General features: G+C 39.1%; 1 pseudogene; it reads left to right on the top strand.

The window, feature by feature from the left end:
• Positions 1–11,975: 11,975 nt before the first annotated feature.
• Positions 11,976–20,625, top strand: part of LOC109679001 (deuterosome assembly protein 1-like) — a 569,124-nt pseudogene continuing 560,474 nt past the window's right edge.

Here is a 20,625-nt window from a genome sequence, read left to right as displayed (position 1 = left end):
TGAGCTGTCTAGATTACCACATCAACCACAGATGTTATCACAGTGATTATGAGCAAGTAAAGAGCAAGAATAATGATGCAGGCAACCAGGATATGCCAAAGACAAGTGTTCTTTAAACAGAAAAGTAAAAGTACAGTAATATATTTTGAGAAACATAACTCTGATTACAGTAATTTTACTATAACTGGAGCACTAGCTATTATTGTCTCACTGTACCTAATTTACAAATTAAACATCATCACAGGTATGAATGGACAGGAAAAATCTTATCCAGTTTCAGGCATCCCATTAATCTCGGAGTCTATCTTCATTAAACAAAGTTCATGGGAGGTCACTCTTTTTGTACTGGGCACAAGCAGAACAGACCAAACCAGAATGTCGTCTGCATGCTACTTGCCACATAATCAGTTATCAAACTCTCTATGAAACAGGCCAGTTTTCAAAAAAGAAAAAAGGACAGGAGATTGGTAGCAGTCAATCAGAGGGGCCGAATTTACCTGAGCCAGTATCATGAGAAAGTCCCATTTATTTTTACCTTAGAAGGAAAGGAACGTTGAAAGAAGGTTCTACATTTCTACTTTCTTCAGACATTTTCTACGTATACAGCCTAAATCCTCTGCTCAGCTTATGGGAGCATTCATTCTATTTTATAGAATGAGAAAGCCACCTAGATATGTAGACTGTTAAAATTGGCCTGAGGCTGCCTCCCTACCTCGAGTCTCAATCTACCTAAGTCTGCAATCAGACTTAGTACCTAAGAAAGCCTAATGTAGGAATTCGTTTTGCAACAACAAAAAAGCTAAGTGTTACCTAGTCACAGGCTGTTCAATGATTGTACAAATAAGGCAAGCTCAGAGTTGTTTCTGGATCTTACTGCTACCTTTTGCCTCCCAAGGCACTGCAGATCTCTCTGAACTCATTCTAGTTGTGTGGGCTGACTGTTTCTAAATTATCCTTTGTTCAAATAAACTTTGTTTACTTTAATTTCTCAAAAGTTTTTCTTTTTACAAAACTAAGTTTGTTGTAATTTTGTCTTTTACTTTTTACAGAAAATACATTTGACCCCTAATACAGAGGCACAACATCTATGTTAACGTATTTTTTCCCTGCATCTACTGGTAAAGTAATGATTAACGTAACACTAAATGAAACTGTACTCTGTAGGCTAATGCTCATATTATAACCTATTACTATACTTTATTAATCCTTTTAATTCTTAAAAATAAGAATAGTCATTAGAACATACTTCAATTTCATAAAAAGATGTGCTACACATAAAAACTACAAGGAGAGCAGAACAATACAATCAAATATTTATAATGGTTAACTAAAAGAATATGAAATTACTACAAGAATCAGTTTAAGTGTTTCTCTTCAGATTTATGTTCACCAACAGGAAATACTGACATGTGCTGGAAAAAATGCTAATAGGTTAAGCCATAAAAATATATGTACTTGGAGAATTAGCTAGGGGGTGCTTCCAAAATAATCACTGAAATACTTCAACTGAATGCTTTTTTATAGAAATTGAAATGGTTTCAGTAAACATAACATTATAAATCTCAAAATTACACAGTTGCTATTTCAAAGCCCTACAACTTGTTAAAGAAAAATGAGAATTATACTGGAATCACTATCAAATTAGTCAGAATTTCAAAAATTAGGATCACTAATGCAATGCAGTTATGAGAGCGCTTCAGTAACAATGGGGATCAGTATACATTTACTAACATTACCTTTATATGTAAGTAAAATGTTTATTGGTATGAATGTTTATTGTTAATTACTGCTTATTTAAGTTCCATTTCTCTACATTCAGATCGCCTTGAAATTCAGAAAGACTGTCTTATGCCTCTCTATAAATTCCTTGTTAATTAGTACATGACTAATATGTTCAAAATTCTCAGATACTACATGAAATTTACTGGAGAGTTCTATGTGGAACATTTAAGTATGAAATTATCATAAAATACTGAATATGCAAATTAAATTATTACAAATGCGGAGACTCATGCATCTAATCCTGAAGAAAATATAAAATAATTCCTAACATTATCCTGTATGGAGATCAGTTAAGCGAGTATGTAAGCAGAGGAACATTCTTTTCTATCTTGCAGAGAAAGAAACTGGTATCATCCAACAACCAACTCTTAGAGGACTCTCTCCCACTGCAGCCACCTTCTCCAGCCCATTGTGCTTTAGTTTATTTTTCATATGGGATTTTGCCCAGGGCTAGCTTTGGACCACAATCTTCCTACCTTTACTGCCTGAGTAGCTGGCATTACAGATGTGACAACCACCTCCCCTTCCCGTTTGTTCTTTAAGATATGGTCTTCCTAAAACTTCTTTGCCTGGATTGGCCAAAAACCTTCATCCTCTGTCTCTGCCTCCTGAGTAGCTGGGATCACAGGCATGCACCACCATGCCCAGTCCTAGTATTGTACTATATACTATTACTACTTACTCCTTGGAGATGATTTGGAGTAATGCTATTTATTTGATATGCTATAATGTGGGAAAGGTAAAGAGGTGGAAAGGAGGGGAGGAGAGAGAGAGGAGGAGAAGGAAAAAGAGACGTTGAGAGAGAGACAAACAAAATCCAGGAGAGTAATGAATGGAATCTAAGTTTTTCAAGGAAACTAAAAATTTTAGGAGTTTAAATTCTCAAAAAAAATACTTACAATTTTCAGTATTTTGAAATACTTCACAAAATGAATTGGAAAAAAATTCATCATTTTAAAGCACTACTTACAGGGTACTGAAATCAGTAACTTTAAAAAAATTACTCTTCTATAAACATTTCTCTTTCAAGTTCTACTTCTTCACTCCAAACAGTCATATCACTGTTAGTTTTCTGTGTAACAAAATCATTAGTTTGCTATCAGCCACTTCAGGAAATAGTGATTCAAAACCTAAAAATGAAATACTTTGCTTTTTAGAAAGACACATACTTCATAAAAATAACCTTAGAAAATTAAGGACTCAGTTAAATTATTGTACTAAGTCATTTTTACAAATGCACATTATATTTGAAAAGTAAAATGAACTCAGTTTTGTTGACTTCTGGTTTTGTTGGATGAGCTGAAATGGCAGTGTGCCAACAATTCTGAAGAATAAGCAGTGTTACATGTTATTGCTGTTAACATAATTTTCAAATAAATTATCATTTTTCTTTGTACGATACATTAGCTCATGAGATTATAGCTATCATAACCATCTAGGAGTAGAAATGACAAGTTCTAGGGAAAAGGGTACTACAAATTCTACTATTCCTACCTAACTGCAGCATGAGGTCAGATGTCAGGGGACATCCGAAAGCCTTTATCTCTAACATGCAATCATTTTGAGCCAGACGCATTAAATATTAAGGCACAGAGCATTAGGATTACTACAGAGCACTTTACTTGGCAGATGAAAAATTAGTATTACCTACCACATGTTCAATGTCTCCATGCGGAAAGTGCGACATACCTCTTCATAGCAATTCTGGACATATTGGATTGCACACTCAACTCTGGCACTTTCAAATAAATTTGGTAGGCAGAGGAGGACCAAAAAAACCAAGAAGACTGAGAAAGAATTATTTAAGGTATAAAGACAGGGAAAGTCAACTGGGTCCCAATGTCAGGTCATCTAATAAAATCATAGTAACTATGCGGGATTATTGTTCCTAATAAAATGTCTTTGATCAAAAACTCTACCTGAAACTATATAGTGCAATTCCTAGTTACAAAATTTAAACAAAACGCGCCTGGCGCTGGTGGCTCATGTCTGCAGTCCTAGCTACTCGGGAGGCAGAGATAAACGAGCATGGGGAAATAGTTCCAGAGAACTTACCTCGAAAATACCCAGCACAAAACAAAACTAAAAAGGGGCTGGTGAATAGGCTCAAGTTGTAGGCTCTCAGTTCAAACCTACAATCAAAAAAAAAAAAAACAAAAAAAAAACAAAGCAAAACTCAAAAAAAAAAGCACTCCCCCCAAACCACTAGAAATTGTTTTAAAAAATGGAAATATTTATTATGCTTCCCTTTTAGTTTACTAAAGCTGAACAATTTCAGAGACTTTAAAATTTGTTAATGGCTTCAGAAGTTGGCTGGAATTAAGTCCATATACAAATTATAATAGCCATTTTCAAAAGGGAAAAACAGGAAACTTAAATTTCCCGTAATATGGGAATAATCTGTCTACATTTGGAATAGTTATTAAGGGACATATTTTTGAAGAATTGTTTAATCATCCAAAAGAGATTATAACCTAAAGTTAAGTAAAAGAAATTATGTGGCAAATAATGAACTTGGACAATGATAAGTTTTTAAAAGCTGTCGATATTGCGATTTGGCTTTTTTTGGTTTGTTTTTTACTTTTATAGGGAAAGTAATGTGCTTATCATAATCAAGAAGTAATATAACATGAATAAAAACATAATGCTGTTAATAATTTACCTGAAATTCATTCACATACTGTGTCATCACAAATTCACGTCTTTCAGCTGATAAAGGTTCTGCTAGAACACTGGGTAAAGTTTTATGAATCTGGTTTTTCTTCTGGGAAGCAGTCCCATTGAGGTGACTATGTTTCCAGGATGCTGGAATCTCTGATCCTGAGAGCTAAATAGTCCCACAGTTTCATCAGGCCACAACTGTTTGACAGCCTCAAGAGGAAGAGCAAAATTGATCATTTTCTTCCTAACAGGCAAGTGCACTGGTAGCTTGAAAGGATGCTCTTCTTACAATTAGATATTTTAAAATCTAACATCTGTATCTTTGAAATCTGCTTTCTTGTGTGAAATAAATTAGTTTCATGTTGTTTCCAAAAACTAGGTGTTTAGAACAACCAGTTGTTGGCTCAAGGAAAGTCCATTACTGGGGAAGTTAATACAGTACTTATAGATACACAGAATATGTGATAGTCATTAAAAAAAAATGTAAAAAAACTTTATGAAGTTCAGAATACAGTACATTAAAAAAAACAAACAAAAAAACAAAACAAAACAAAACAAAACCCTGGGCCAGGAGCAATGGTTCATGTCTGTAATCCCAGCTACTTAGGAGATGGCAACTGGGACGATAGCAGGCAAAAATTTCTCAAGATCCCATCTCAACCAATAGAAGTTGGGTGTAGTGGTGGTCGTGTATTTCCCAGCTACGTATGAAGCATAAAAAGAAGGACCGTGATACAGATAGGCCTGGCATAAATGTGAGACCCTATTCTAAAATAAATAAAGCAAAAAGGGCTGCGAGGGGGGTGGTTCAAGTGGTAGAACACCTGCTTAAGAACCCAAGACCCTGAATTCAAACCCTAGTAAAGCAACCACAAACCCACCTCAGAAAAGAAAAGTCAAAGAACAGCATGTATTACTGTAATTGCTTTCCATCTTTTCTTTGTAGTCGAGGCTGGCCTCAAACTCAAAATCCTCCTGTCTCAGCCTCCCAAGTTCTGGGATTACAGACATGTACCACTGTACTCAGTGCTTAAAAATGTGGAACAGTCCATATTACTTTATTTAGATAACAATTTAAAAATATCCTAATTTATAAAAAAAAATTCAAAAAGATCCAGAGAAGAATAAAGTAGAAAATTAAACTTATAAGTACTCAGATATAGGTTTAGTTTAGAGAAAGCAAGGACATTACTTGACAATAAAATACTTATTTAATGTCATGCCACAGTTGAGTAAAAATGGCCATGTCCACATAGTCCTCATCACTAGCTCAGTGCCACCATATTCCTCTTCTACATACAGTACCATCCATCACCCTCAGTCATGCAATTCTTTCCCCACTGAATCTAGACACTGTCTCAAAATGCTCAACAAAACCCTTAGCCAACGCTTTTCAAAGGTTGAAGTACTTAGGAATCATCTGGGATCTTGTTAAACTGTAAATCCCCATTTAGTAAGTCTGCAGTGAGGGTCAAGATTTTACATTTAGAACGAGTTCCTACATGATTACTGATACAGAGCATGTGAGTAACAAAGGTAGTCACAATGCCAGACTGCAATGTGTCTTAAGGTGAAATCTGTGTCTGAACGAGATGAATTTAAAAAATTATTCAGGACTTGTTAGTTTTCTCTTTAGAGAAAACAAATGTTCCACATTCATAGTGGATGTGATCACATTTCACATGCTTCCTGCTCATTTCAGATTTCTCTCGTGAAAGGCCTGTTCCTATCCTGTTTGCTTTTTGGGTTTCTACTGGGTTGTCTCTTTCCCGGCTGTCTATAGAATTTCTTTATATTCAGGATACTGACCCCTTACATACTCTGGAGGGCAAATGTTTCACTTAAGATAAATGGTTAGTATGCAGGTGATGTAAGTAGGGGAATAAGTTGAAGATGCTGTTATAAAAGAAAAGCGGGGAAAATGGAAGGCTTTGAACATTCAAGTGAAATTAAATTTCTTTGTAGTAGTATTTTCAAGCAAAAAAGGTTCCATGTGCAATACCTTTGGGAAGTGTTAGGTGAAATTTCTAACAGTCCTTAATATTTTGGTGCGCATTATAAACTTCACAGACAGGAGTATGGCCTGGCACGTAGCATGTCTCAAACCTACATAATCTCTCCTTCCTTTTCTTAAATAACCGTGAGTAATGACTTAGATTGAGGATAGCTGGGAATTGCTGCTGAAAGCAATGAGAGCTAATCAAAATTAAAAAATTGACACGATTAAATATTTTAGAATAACGAGCATGATACTGATGTGCAAAACGGATTAGAAACAGCACTTTATAGATAGCAGGTAAATTATCAACTTAAATACGTATTATACTTACAACGTACCTGCTACATTTAAGACATTTAGAAAAGCCAGGTGTGGTGGTAATGCCTGTAATCTCAGCTAGTCAGGAGGTGGAGACTGACTGGGAGGACTGTGGCTTGAGACAACCTGTGGCAAAAAAGTTAGGGAGATCCATCTCAACGGACAAGCTGAGCACGGTGGTGTATGTCCCAGCTGCATATCCCAGCTATGCAGGAGGATCACTGGCTGAGGCGGCCAGTCCTGGGCAAAAACTTGAGACTCTATCTGGAAAAATAACTAAAGCAAGAAGAGCTGGAGGCATGGCTCAAGTGCTAAAGCACCAGCCTAGCAAGTAAGGAGCCCTGAGTTTAAACCAAAGTACCACTATCACCACCAACAAAAAGCAGTAACGGGGATTAATAGGATCAAGAAGAGATGTGATTTGTTTCAGGTTGCACTGTGTGTAAGCGGGGACAGAAAGAACCGAAAGTTCAGAAATAAGAATGAAAACCAGGAAGACAGATGGTCCCCGACTTATGGTGGCTTGACTTAAGACTTTTTGACTTTATGATAGTGTGAAAGAACTATTCACCAAATTTTGATCTTTTCCCCAGTAGGGACAGGCTATATAATAATCTCTCGAGGCTGGGCAGTGACTTACAATTCTAATCTAGCCATGTGATCACTGTTGACTTATCATGCAATGCATTTGCTGGAATGTAATTCCATCATAAATCAAGGAGCATTTTTTAAAACATTGTAAGTTTCTGTTATAAATATTGAGAGCTGATTTATTTTCAATAGACCAAACACCACTTCAAACAAATCTGTAAAACCCCTGTAAAAACTTAAGAGGAAACACAACTCAACTCAAAATGTTTTGAAACACCTGTAAGTAAAATAACAACTTTTACATATATGTACCTGGAGTTTAAGTTGCCACATGAGCTTCATTAGAACCTCAAGACCCTACAGCTGAAAAGCATTTTGGACTGACCACTCTTTTAACTAAAGAGCAATATGATGGGAGATAGCAAACCAGGCCGGCTCTTTTATAAAGTGCCTAAAAATAACAGAAAAAAAGAAAAAAAAGATCTATTCTGGAAAAGTTAGAATCTCTGGCAAATCTTTACATTGTGGTGTCTTTAAAAATCAACATTTATTCTACCTGTATTGAGCACCTATTATGTGACAAGCATAATGCATGTTTATAATTTTAAAAATAAGCGCTATGAAAATTGTCAGAATCAAAATAGTCACTTATGTCAAACCTTGACGTGGAGCCAGAAGGCCATGGTGAGGGAGTCTTCGTGCATATTTGCCTGGTAATAAGAACTGTAACAAAGGACTGCCAAAACAAAAGCCGGGCACAAAGGCCTCTGGAATGTTACACAAAAAAAATACTTCCATGAGGATGCCTACCTAGCAGCCACGTATTCAGGCTTAGACTGACGGCACTCTGTTATTGATCCTTGTGGTTAAGGACTACTGTTTCAAAATAACTTAGGTAACTTTCCTCATTTTAATTTTAAAAACCTTTGCCTTCCTTTGTCTCTCTGATTGTGCCTATGGACTTGTCAACCACTGTCTCCTTTCTGGTTAAACTCTTTTCATAAGGAAACCTTTTTCTTCACCATTTATTTTAGGTTGACAACACAAATATTAATTAATTTGGGTAAAAGTTTGTCTTCTCCAGTAAAGGGCAGAATTCAAGAACACCACATAATAGAAAGAGAATGTATCAAAGTTGCACTTTTTAATGAAACACTAAAAAGCTAGCACAGCTAGTAAGATTTGGCATCCTCAAAACAGAGAAGTTGGAAAACATCTTGGACCACAATCTGTTTACTTTCTAATCCATTTCTTCTTTTACTACAATATATTATAATTGTTTCCTATGCTATTATTTCCTCTTGGTTTGATGGCAACATTCACTTTCCTTCATTTCAGCCCGTACTTTTTTTTAATCTTATGTTCATTTTCTAGACTTGTAACATCAGTTTGAAATGGATGAACATGAACAGGTGGACATGAAAGGAATGCTAGGAATATTTCTGTATAGCTATCCTTAACTAGCAAAAACATTTTGACTTCCTTATTATGCTTGTCTCTTCTCTTCAAGAAAATTAGTGATAAAAGCAGAACAGAACTGCCTGGAACTGAGGGGGGGAGGGTGGAGAGGGTAGGAAGGGGGCAAGGGGGAGAAATGACCCAAACAATATATGCACATAAGAATAAATGAATAAAAAAATGGATGAATATGTAAATAGTATTCATGGATAAACTTTCACTAAAATACTTGAGTTGGAATAAGGTAAAGCACAAGACAGCACATCATTTCTCAATACAGCCCGTTGCTTCAGTAAGTAAGGTTTTACTGCAACACAGCCACATTCATTCATTATGTACTGCCTATGACTGCTTTCATAACATAATGGTAAAATTATGTAGGTTTAGAACGTCTTCATCCACAGAACTTAAAATATTTACTGTCTCGCTGTTTAGATAAAACAAACCAAACCAAAAGAAAAATCCCAACAGGTCTCAGTTTAGGGAAAGTCAGACAACTCAACATACATATTAAGAATCGTAAATGTCCATGCTTCAGAACGTAGACCAACTGAAACATGTCTTTCGGATATAAAAGCAGTAGGCTTCTTTCAGCTACAGTGACTTCTTGCTAACTAATGCCATTTGGATTTGTGAGTCTACTGTTGCCATAGCTTCTGAGATTTAAGGAGAAAAGGATTATGTGTGTCATCAATGATAGGTATCATACCATCTGAGAAATTTTATGAAAAAATTACTTTGAGGAGAAAATATAGTCATAAATAAAGTATATTCCAAAGCATGAGAAGTTTAGTTTGTCTAGATTCTAAAACATGGACATTTATGACTCTTAATATGTATACCAAGTTATTCAAGACACATTATCTAGTTCAATTAACACGCAAATTTAAGTATACTTCGATACTAAAATATAGTATGAACTACATTCCAAAACAGAATTTGCAAAAATATCTTCTAACATCACTGTACTGGACCCATTTTTTAATTGAGATCAAAGAAAATCAGCTCAAATATTAGCATTCCATTAGAGTTCAATTAAATTTCCCTCCTCTAGGAGTACCACATGCTTCTTTTACAACACCCCTTTCCTGTGCAGCTAATAGCCAAGTAAAAATTCATCGTAAAATCTGGCCTAATCTTACTAGTACCCTACTCCTACGACTTGTGTATATAATCACACCTTTAGCATCTTTGCAATTACAGGATACCTACCACTCTGCTAACTGTTGCCACATTAATCTTCCTAACACAAGGCTCAGATTAAATCATCACGATTTAAAGAAAAAGTCTATAAATTACTAGCTTGGAATTCAAGGCTCCCTGCTAGTTGGTTCTCACCTCGCAATTCCATCTTATCTTCCACTCATCTTTCACACATCTTACTGTATCTGTGTGAAACCTGAGAGTTTTCTGGGACAGAAAACCACCAGGATTAGAGCTTCCAGAGTTGGGAGGGGTCCCAAGAGAGGGTGCCCAATTCCTAAATTGTGACGGGGAGGGGACTTCATTCCGTATCTCCCAACCCACGTCTTTAACGACCTAAACCCCACTCATCTTCCAAAAGCATTAAAAGCAGTTACAGACTTTTCCGAGTAAGTGATTCCCAAACTGCCACTTTCCTTTCTGCCTGGCACACAAAGATCACACTCTACGTTGGGCCATTTGCTAGCGCTCCGCTTCTCTCGTCCCTCTACGCCCTAGCGCATCGGCAGACGGACTTACCTTGGCCATTTCGGGAGGAGCGGACAGACGCACACTCGTTGCCGTGTGAAGGATTCCCGTGGAAGAAGAAACCACACTGCTGGTGACCCACGCTGCGGCACTGCCCGCTACTTCCGGCGACCCTCCCGCCGCCCCGGCCGAGGCCCGCGGTCCCGGGTCCACGCAGGGGTCTCCACACCCGCCAGGGCTGTTAGGGGACGGCCGCGCGAAGTCCGGGCTCAGGGGCGGGGGCGAGGACGCGGACAAGCGCCCGAAGACCAACTCAGGGCGGCGGGGCCCCGTGGGAACGGGGGCACCACCGCGAGCTGTGGCCCGAAACGAGTGAATGTGGAGGGGCTGCCGGGGCCGAAACCCTCCGTACCGGTCGCCGCCGCCGCCCCGGTCCTCGCTGCCGACACCGCCCTCGCCACCGCCCACGTCCTCACCGCCGCCGCCGCCCCGGTCCTCGCTGCCTACACGGCCCTCGCCACCGCCCACGTCCTCACCGCCGCCGCCCCGGTCCTCGCTGCAGACACCGCCCTCGCCACCGCCCACGTCCTCGCCGCCGTCCTCTCCTACGACGCCCCGGTCCTCGCCGACGCTACCGCCGCCACCACCATCCTGGCCGCCCCGGTCCTCACCAACATTCCTGTCCTCGACGCAGACGCCGCCCTCGCGTACGCCACCGCCGCCCCGGTCCTCGACGCAGACGCCGCTCCCGTCCTCACCGCCGCCGCCCCGTCCTCGCTACCACCGCCGCCGTCCTCGCCGCCCCCGTCCCCGCCGCCGTCCTCGCCACCGCCGCCCCGGTCCTCGCTGCCACCGTCCCCGTCCTCACCGCCACAGTCCTCGCCGCCGTCCTCTCCTACGACGTCCCGGTCCTCGCCGACGCTACCGCCGCCACCACCATCCTCGCCGCCCCGGTCCTTACCGCCATCCTTGTCCTCGCCGTCCTCGCTGCAGACGCCGTCCTCGACGCAGACGCGGCCCTCGCCGCAGACGCCGTCCTCGACGCAGACGCCGTCCTCGCCGCTGACGCCGTCCTCGACGCAGACGCCGTCCTCGTCGACGTCGACACCGCTCCCGTCCTCGCCGCCGCCGCCGCCCCCGCCCCGGTCCTCGCTGCCACCGCCCCCGTCCTCGCCGCTGTCCTACGACGCCCGGGTCCTCGCCGATGCTATCGCTGCCACCACCATCCTCGCCGCCCCCGTCCTCACCGCCATCCCTGTCCTCGCCGTCCTCGACGCAGACGCCGCCGTCCTCGCTGCCCCGGTCCTCACCGCCATCCCTGTCCTCGCCGACGTCGACACCGCTCCCGACCTCGCCGCAGATGCCGCTGCCGTCCCGGTCCTCGCTCCCTACACCGCCCTGGCCACCGCCCACGTCCTCGCCGTCGACGCCGCCCTCGACGCAGACGCCGTCCTCGTCCCGGTCCTCGCCGCCGCCGCCGCCGCCGTCGCCCACCTGACTGTTCACGCCGGCGAGATGGCGGCGGCGGAAGCCGCAGATGAGCCTTGTACCTGCGGCCTCCAGGCCGAAGAGGTCGCTCCCAGCGCTTCCATGCACGCAGGGTCCCGGCCGCGGATGCGCACGCGTCTCAGGTAAGTCACGCGAGACGTCCTTGGGTTGGCTGGGCCCGTATGTGGGGGACCACTGGGGCCAACTTGAGGTGGGGGCGGGCTCCTGAGCTGGAGTAGGCGGGGCCTTTCATTCGGGTGATGGGCTCGTTGATTGATTGACAGATCTGTCTCCCGAAGCCTTCTTACTGCCCCCAGAAGACACAGGCTTCGTTCTTCCTTTGATGGTGGCTTAGTTCTCGTGAACGTTGCGTTTGAGCACAGGGCACTGGTCTTTTCCTCTTTTTGTTCTCAGCGCTACGACAGTGCAGGACTCTCAGTAGGCTTAGTTAATATGTCTGCCGCCTTGTTTAGAAAGAGCATATTATTTTAACTCATCTGACATGCTTTTAAAACAGTGACTAAAGGTTATACTTCGTTCACAGTTCTTTAGTGTAGTAAGAATAGACATGTTCCAATAGATCTGACTCAACTGCCAACAGAAAAATCGTTCCTGGTGGGAAGCATACGTAGTAGTTTGACAGTGAAGATAATCAGATATTAGGATTTGCTTATCTCATGGGCCCATGACAGGAAACATGTCACCAGTCACACTTCGGAACTGTAGAGAAATTTAGTCTGTATCTGTTGCTCTTTTGCTCCAATGTGTTATTCTCTAACGGATGAAATGGAACATGTGGTATCTTTAGGGGCCAAACAGCACAGCCAAGTATGTATTTTATCAAGTAATACTGAAATGGATCAGGGAAACCACAAGATTAGCTTAAGGAGTTAGGAAAATTCTAGAGTGGGGTGTGATACCCAGCCTGCTGTACAAGAACCTGCCTGCCCTACTGTCAGTCAGGTGAAACATTTTTTTCCAAGCTTTCTTCTCTTACTCCCAGTTAGTGTTTTGGTATCTAGCAATCTGATTAGAGTTAACAGCTGCTCTTGTTCGTACCCATTTCTTTATTGCTGAAACTGATACTGGTGATTACAATGGGTGGTACTGTACTATGAAAGCCAGTTTGTCCCAGATACACTTTACTGTTTTTAGTGTATTTATTGGCCTATTGCTTTATGAGCGCTTTTAGTGTTCTTTACAGCAACCATGTGTAGCTAAAAAATGAATTTGCAGTTTTCCAATCCAAATATACTCTTGTGACTCTTAAGTAAGGAATACAGGATTTTGTTCCATGGTGACTATTTAGTCAGTCATACCTAAAGTAAAACTCTAAAGCATAAAATTTATAACTTGAGCATTTAAGTAAAAAACATCTTAATAGTCTATTGGTTTTATTTTCCTATAAAAGCATTTTTGGTCTGTATTCAACCCTTCCTTTCCAGAAAATTACTTCCAGTTCCTGGATTTATCTTTACATGAATTTTTATAAGGCTTAATGGATTCAAAATGTATACAAGTAATAGATAAAGAGTTTGAAAAATTGATACCTATGGAGCATTTATAAAAGCTTGGAGAGTGTCAAGATACAGAGTATTCTAGCCAGTACTTTCAAAACAGAAGAGTATTGAGAAAATCGTAGAATAAATATTGTAATATAGTTAGTATTTAGACAATTTCAGAGCACAAGTTCAGATCACTAAGCATAATAAAATTGGATCGTCAAAAAGTTATAAGTATATTATTACAGACCTATAAAATATTGACATGTGAGATTGCAAATTGAGATCATAATAACTCCCTCTTCTTTTCCATAATAAAATTGACCTGTTTTCATAATTAATAAAGGTATATCCTCAAAAGGTCCAGAAAATATTGCAAAAATCAATCAATTGACTCTCAGTTATTATTAAACAAGCTATCTGTAGTGGCAATTTCAAACAGTGAATCATCGTGTGGGGTTTCTAATAAGCCTGGATATTAACCCCAGCTCTACTTTAGCCAAGAAACATTGGATGCATTGTTTAACTTTTTAAGCTAAAGTTTTCTAGTCTCCAAAGTTACAGATAATAGTAAGTACTTTATAGGATACCGTAGTGATATAAGATGGATATATATATATATATGTATATACACACACCTGTATATATTATGAACACCTTCAGAAGTTAATGAGTTGCCTTATTCATAGTCTAGTCTTTTATATCTATTAATATAGGTACTATGTCTTATATGTTTTTATATTAGTAAGGTCTAAATATTTGAAGATGTGAATTTATGCTTTTATATTTTAAATAGGGTTCTTAGGTTCTGCTTTTTACTGAATCTGACAGAATAATTACCATTATTTTTTAAACTGGTATATTTAAGTAATTCATATTTAAAATGATTATATTATTATTAGTTCAAGTGATTAAAATGTAAGTATCTTGCGAGTTGTTTCTCTTTGTTACATTTTTTCTTTCTTTTTTTCACTGCCTTTTCTTGAATTGAAGCACAATTTCATGGTTCTATTTTTCTCCTCAATAGACTTCTAATTTCTCCTCTTTAAAAAAAATTCTTTAGTGATACTCTTACAGTGTACAATATACGTTTTAAGTTAATCTGGATCTACCTTCCAGTAACATTATACTGCTTCATATGCAGTATGTAGCGTCTACAACAGAATATTCCCGATACTCCCCACATACTGCTTACGCTATTATTGTCATACACTTTACTTTTACACAGGCTAAGTACTTTTAGAACCATTGTGTGTAAGAAATAAATAAATTTTATCTCATTTTCATTCATTCCAGTTTCTATCCTCTTCATTTCTTTTTGTACATCTGATCCAAGTTTCTCATTGATATCAAATGTATTACATCTAAAATATCTTTCCATACTTCTTATAGAGTGTGTCTAGTAACAATCTCCTTCAGTTTTTGTTTGCCTAGGGAAATTTTTATTTTTCTTTCATTTTTTTACTACATTTAAGAGTCTAGGTTAATGCCTCCCCATTTAGCTCCCACTCCCAGGACTTTAGAAAATCTATTTTAGTATTTTTGTTGTTTATTTGTTTTTGCTTTTTACTTTTCAATTCAAGATATTCTGACAAACTCAAATGTTTGAAATACCGTATGAGTATTTATTCTGCTTGGTGCTCTGTGACACTTTTGAATCTGTGGCTCCAAGTCTGTCGCTAATTTTGCAAAATTATTTCTTCAAATATGCTTTTGCCCTATTTTCACTTTCTTCTCCTTTGGGACTTCAGTTATACATATGTAACTATTTGAAAATTTCCCTTACTATTTATTGATTGTTCTGTTCTTTTTTCACCCTTTTGTTGTTGTTTGTTTCAGCTCACTTAACTTCCACTACCTGTCTTCATGCTCACTGATTCTTTCTTTGACTGTGTTGACTCTACTTATGAGCCTGTTGGAAGCTTTGTATCTACTGTTGCCTATTTGTTTCTTCTAGTATCTGTGTCTTTTTAATTAGAGTTTCTTATCTCTGTCCAATTAATCTGATATGACATGCTGTCTTACATTGGAAAGTTGATAACTTAATCATAATTATTTTAAAATCTCTTTCTGACAATTTCAACATCTGTGTCAAATGCAGGCTGCTTTGATGATGTCTTTGCATCTTCAGTCTATGTATGTTTGTGGTGGAGATATTTGGCTTTTCACATGACATAATTTTTTTGTTGAAAGCCAGGCATATTGTGTAAAACTATAAAGAATGAGGTAAATAATTTTTATGATTAAAAGTGAGCAGCTCATTTGTTCAGCTAGATTTTAAGCATGGGATTCATTTCCATCTATTCAGTAGAAGGGTTGAATTTGAGTTTAAGTTTCCTCTGATACCTTGTGAATGCAGCGTGAGATGATTTAACAGAGATTCTTTTCTCTATGTCTGCTTCTTCCATAGCTTTTAATTTCCCTAGGCATTGCCCCTAGTAAGGATTTAACTCCTACAACTCACCCAGCTGTATTGCACTGCTGTTTTTACTCTACCTGTGTTAGCTTGGTGTGGGGGAAAAGAAGACATGTCAATGTTTTTTAAAAGTCTGGGTTTTAAGAGTGTCCAGGACTTCACAGTACTGTGCTTCTTTTCCAGGGCAGAGGAGTCTACTTGGACCTAACAGAAAATTTGTCCCTCCAAAGGAAGGGTGCTTCTTTTCTTGTTTTGTTTTGCTGTTGTTTTTGCCAGTGTCCTATGGCGATAGTTTTCATCTCTCTTCCCCCTGCAGATTAAGCCTTTCCTTCTGTAGTGGATATAGAACAGGTTGGTTTGGGCACAGAGTGGACAGTGATGGTTATTGACTTTCTCAGGTCAGTACTATGAGAAAAACTTTCTTGGGACACCACCCTCTATGTGCAACCTCCAGGCCTTCACATTCTCATGCTAGCCCACACACCTCTCTGCTCTAGCAGCTTGTGAAACCTTCTAGCTGTATCTTCTTGTGTATCTAGCAACATCTGCCATGGGTAAGCAAATGGTCAGGCTCTATTGGTCTCTGCAGGCACCTGTCTCTTCCCGTATTTTGGATTACTTGTTTGCTCTAGTCATTTGGCAGCTCTCTTTCTTTATTAATTCTGATTTTTATAATTCCAGCCTATGACGAGACAGTATTAGTCTAAGTGTCTTACAGACGTTAGTAAATGCAGTTCTCACAATAATGATGTACCATTATTATTTTCATTTTACAAGTGGGGAAAGTCCAGTTCAGAGGTGCCAAGTTACTTGTTTCAAGTTAGAGAACTAGAAATAGAAGTCTCCCCTCTGCAAGTTCCCTTCTCCAAAAGCTTAAGCTATCATGCTACCATGTGATACTCAGCTTCCTTTACTGTGACAAATACCTAAGATAATAGAGTTATAAAGAGAAAAGTTTTATTTTGCCTCACAATTTTAAAGGTTTTAGTCCATGGTCAGTTTGCCGTGTTGCTTTGGAGCTATCGCAGCACGTGGCACAAACATTTGGCTGAAGAAAACTGATCTTGGCCACGAAGCAAAAGAAAGGAATAGGAAGTAAGATGGGTCCCACTGTGTCTTTTATAGACATGCCTCCGATAACCCAAAGAACAAATGTTCCCACCTCCTAAAGGTTTCATCATGTCCCAGTGGTGCTAATCTGAGAACCAAGTTTTTAATATATGGGTTTAAGGGAGACATTTTAGATCCAAACTATAGCACACTGCTATGGTAATAAATAACAAGTAGTCAGTCAAACCCATCTATGGTTATTTTATATCCTTTTCCTTGAGACCTGAAAAATATGGTCACCCAACTCCCTACAGCTGATACTTGTTTTTACCCCACTAGAAATAGATAATCACAAGAGAATTTCCACATATATCCCTGCTAATTCAACACATTTGTGTTTTTCTATCTCAGTAGTCACATTCCTTCTTAATGTCTCTCTTGTTGGTTCTTTCTCTGTTCTTCAGATCTCTATACATTGGGGTTTCCCATGTTCCAATCTTGAAATTCTTTTCTTGTTTTCTTTTATGATTTCCACTTCAATTATCCAGTCCCTTTTAACCACAGGCTTGCATATCACCTGCCTACATGGCAATCAGCCCTTTTACATGTAGCAGTATTTCAAAGAACAAGCTCCAAACCTAACTGCCAGTTTAGCCCATCGCCAAACCTGTCTTCATCTCTGTAAAGATGAATCTGCATTTCATTGTTCATCATTAAAACCATAGAGTTACTCTTAATTTTCTTTTTTCTTTTCTTCTGTGTTGCTGGGGCTGGAACCCAGGGCCTTGTACACGTCAGGCAAGTGCTCTACCACTGAGCTACATCCCCAGCCCCTCTTAATTTTTCTTACAGTTTAAATCAATCAATCCATTTGTCTAAAGCATTCTAAATACATTTAGAATCCAAGCCACCATCACCTCTTCTTATGAATGTTGTAATGCTTTTTTGTGGCAGAGTATCCCATGACATACAATATGTCCTTCTTTACCAACAAAAAACATGACTTTTAGCTGATGCATTACTTCTTAAATAAAATCTGTACCTGCTAGGCTTCCTAACATCTAAGTAAGGTCCCATACTAAGTTCTGACCAATGGGGTATAAGCACAAGTGTTATGTGAGCTTTGAAGAAGTGCACTGTGGAGGGGAATGAAACAGCAGAAGCAAGAATATCTCCATATGGGGCAGGACAGGAGATTCTTACAATAAAAAAAATGTGATAAAGCTTCTAACAAGATTGAGGCCCTGAGTTCAATCCCTAGTACCAACTAAATAAATATATTCTCAAAACCTATCTTTGGTGTTTGTAACTTGAAGAATCATCATATTCATTCCATTTTATTTCTATCAGACAGTACAATTAAAAGCTGATTTAGGGCCAAATTTGAGCATGTACTCTTCTAAGGAGGGAGAAAAGAAAAAAGTAGTGACCTTTTTCATGTTAGCAAACTTAGTTTTCCCTGTGTGTCAGGGTCATTGTCCATATTTTATGAATGAGATACAATCCAGGCTCAGGAGGTCTCTCAAAATGGTGCTAAAGTGGCAGGGTAGGTTGACCCTCAGTGACTGCCAGTGAGTTTGCTGATTTGCATAGTACATTAGTATAGTGTAGAGTACATTGAATTCATTCTAATTCACCATGTGGTTTTGTCCAGTCGAAATGCGTGTTCCATCGATACATCAGGACTCTTTGGTAAAGAAACCACTATATGTGGGGAAGCAGCTCTGGACTGTGATGTAAAGGATTTTCGTGGTTCATTCTGACTCTATAACAAAGCAGTATAAGCTGGGTAAGTGGTGAACAACAGAAACTTACTTCTTACAGGTCTGGAGGCTAGGAGGTCCAAAATCAAAGGTGTTGGCAGATCTTGGAAACTTTTCTTTTTCTTATCTTTTCATTTTTTTAATTTGCTTTTTATTTCATTTTACTTTTAATTTAATTTATCATTATTATAATTACTAAAACAGTTTTACAAATTAATGGTATTCATGTGACATTTCCATACATACATATATTTGCCTTTTCTTATAAAGGCACTCATGAGGGCTCCACTCTTTTATCTAATCACCAAAGGTCTCACTTAGTACTAACACATTGGTGTATGGACTTATACATACCATTTGAGTTCTGAGAAGAAACAAACATTCAGATTATAGGAAGAAAGTTTAAGAAGATGTAATTCCCTCACTTAGACTCTCCTTCCGTTTCCTTCTCAGGAATATGACATAAAGGCTTTCCTGAATATTGGAAGCAAATACTTGAATATATAGAATATTGATATGTTTGAAATAAGTTACTGTATATTAACATAGCCTACAAATGATTGCTTTAGTACTTGGTGTTTACTATAAGTATTCAAAGTACGTTTTGGTTTGTTTTCTTATATTGTAATCCTATGGGCTCAATTATAAAGGGTTATAAGACAGTCTCAGGAAAGAATTGACAGCACCTTTTTCTGATAAGAATGCTTGGTATGGATCATGTCTTCATGGAATGACAAGATCATGATGGGCCATTGTACAGGTTTTCTTGGGGAGCACACTTTTGAGATGGTCCAGACCCTTTGCCTGACTTAGCCTTCAATTGTTAGCAAATACAGTGAGCATTATGAGTTGCCATTTGCAAGTAAACACATGGAGCAGCAGTTCACTCCAGAATATGGTTTCAGCTTTAATTTGCACAGAAGTCAATGTGCTGTCCAAGTTTCAAAGAAGTTCAGCTTTGTCTCTTTTATAATAAAACTTGTTTTATATTTGAATTTCATCAACCTTACCTGGACTTGAAAAAAATGGCAGCAGAATCAAATTCTCTGTGTCTAGTTTATATCATCTGTGTGAATTTAAAAATTTTTTTATTAGTATATGTTTGTTGTACAGGAGGGATTCATAGTGACAATTCCAAATATCGTACATTGGTTAGATCACCCCCACGGTCTCTTCCCCTCAGCCTCCTCCCCACCACACTTAAAGCAATTGCAAGAGGTTTCTTTGTTCTATTTCATATAGGTATATGAAATCTGTCTACCACATACACTTACCTTAATTTCCTTCATTCACCCTCCCCCCCCAAGTACCCCCATACATACATATACACTGTACTTACCTTATAGTCCCAACTTCCGTTATTAGTATTTAAGTCAGTGTTCCGTAGGGTTTCTCAATGTGTCCCACTGTGAGTATACTTTACTTTGGTCTGTTCAGTCACTTCCACTGCTCTCCCTTACCCTTTTATCTCCAACCCCTCCCCCCATTCTTCAATAGTTTTAAAATACAAATCCTTATATCCTCTGTTTACACAGATGTTATGTTTTACAATATTGTCAACGTTCTGTCATTCTCTTTCCCTTTCCCTCCTTCCCCAAGTTCCATAAAGTAGTTTCACTGTTACAAACGTTCTACGTATGAGTTTATATATGATCAAGTTTGTTTTTGCATATGTATTTTATCTGTTGGAAGTATCTTCCATGTATGAGAGAAAATATGTGGCCTTTGTGTTTCTGAGCCTGGCTTATATCACTTAACATGATGTCCTCCAATTACATCCATTTACTTTCCAACAACGTGTCATTATTCCTTATGGCTAATATATACCAGGGTTCCTTGATCCATTCATCAGTTGTACGGCATGTAGGTTGTTTTCATAGCTTGGCTATTGTGAGTAGTGCTGTGATGAATTACTCCACTCTGATA

Source organism: Castor canadensis, chromosome 1 (genome assembly GCF_047511655.1).
Source record: "Castor canadensis chromosome 1, mCasCan1.hap1v2, whole genome shotgun sequence".
NCBI lineage: Eukaryota > Metazoa > Chordata > Mammalia > Rodentia > Castoridae > Castor > Castor canadensis.
Note: the sequence above shows the minus strand (reverse complement) of the source record. Positions and strands in the feature narration are given on the sequence as shown.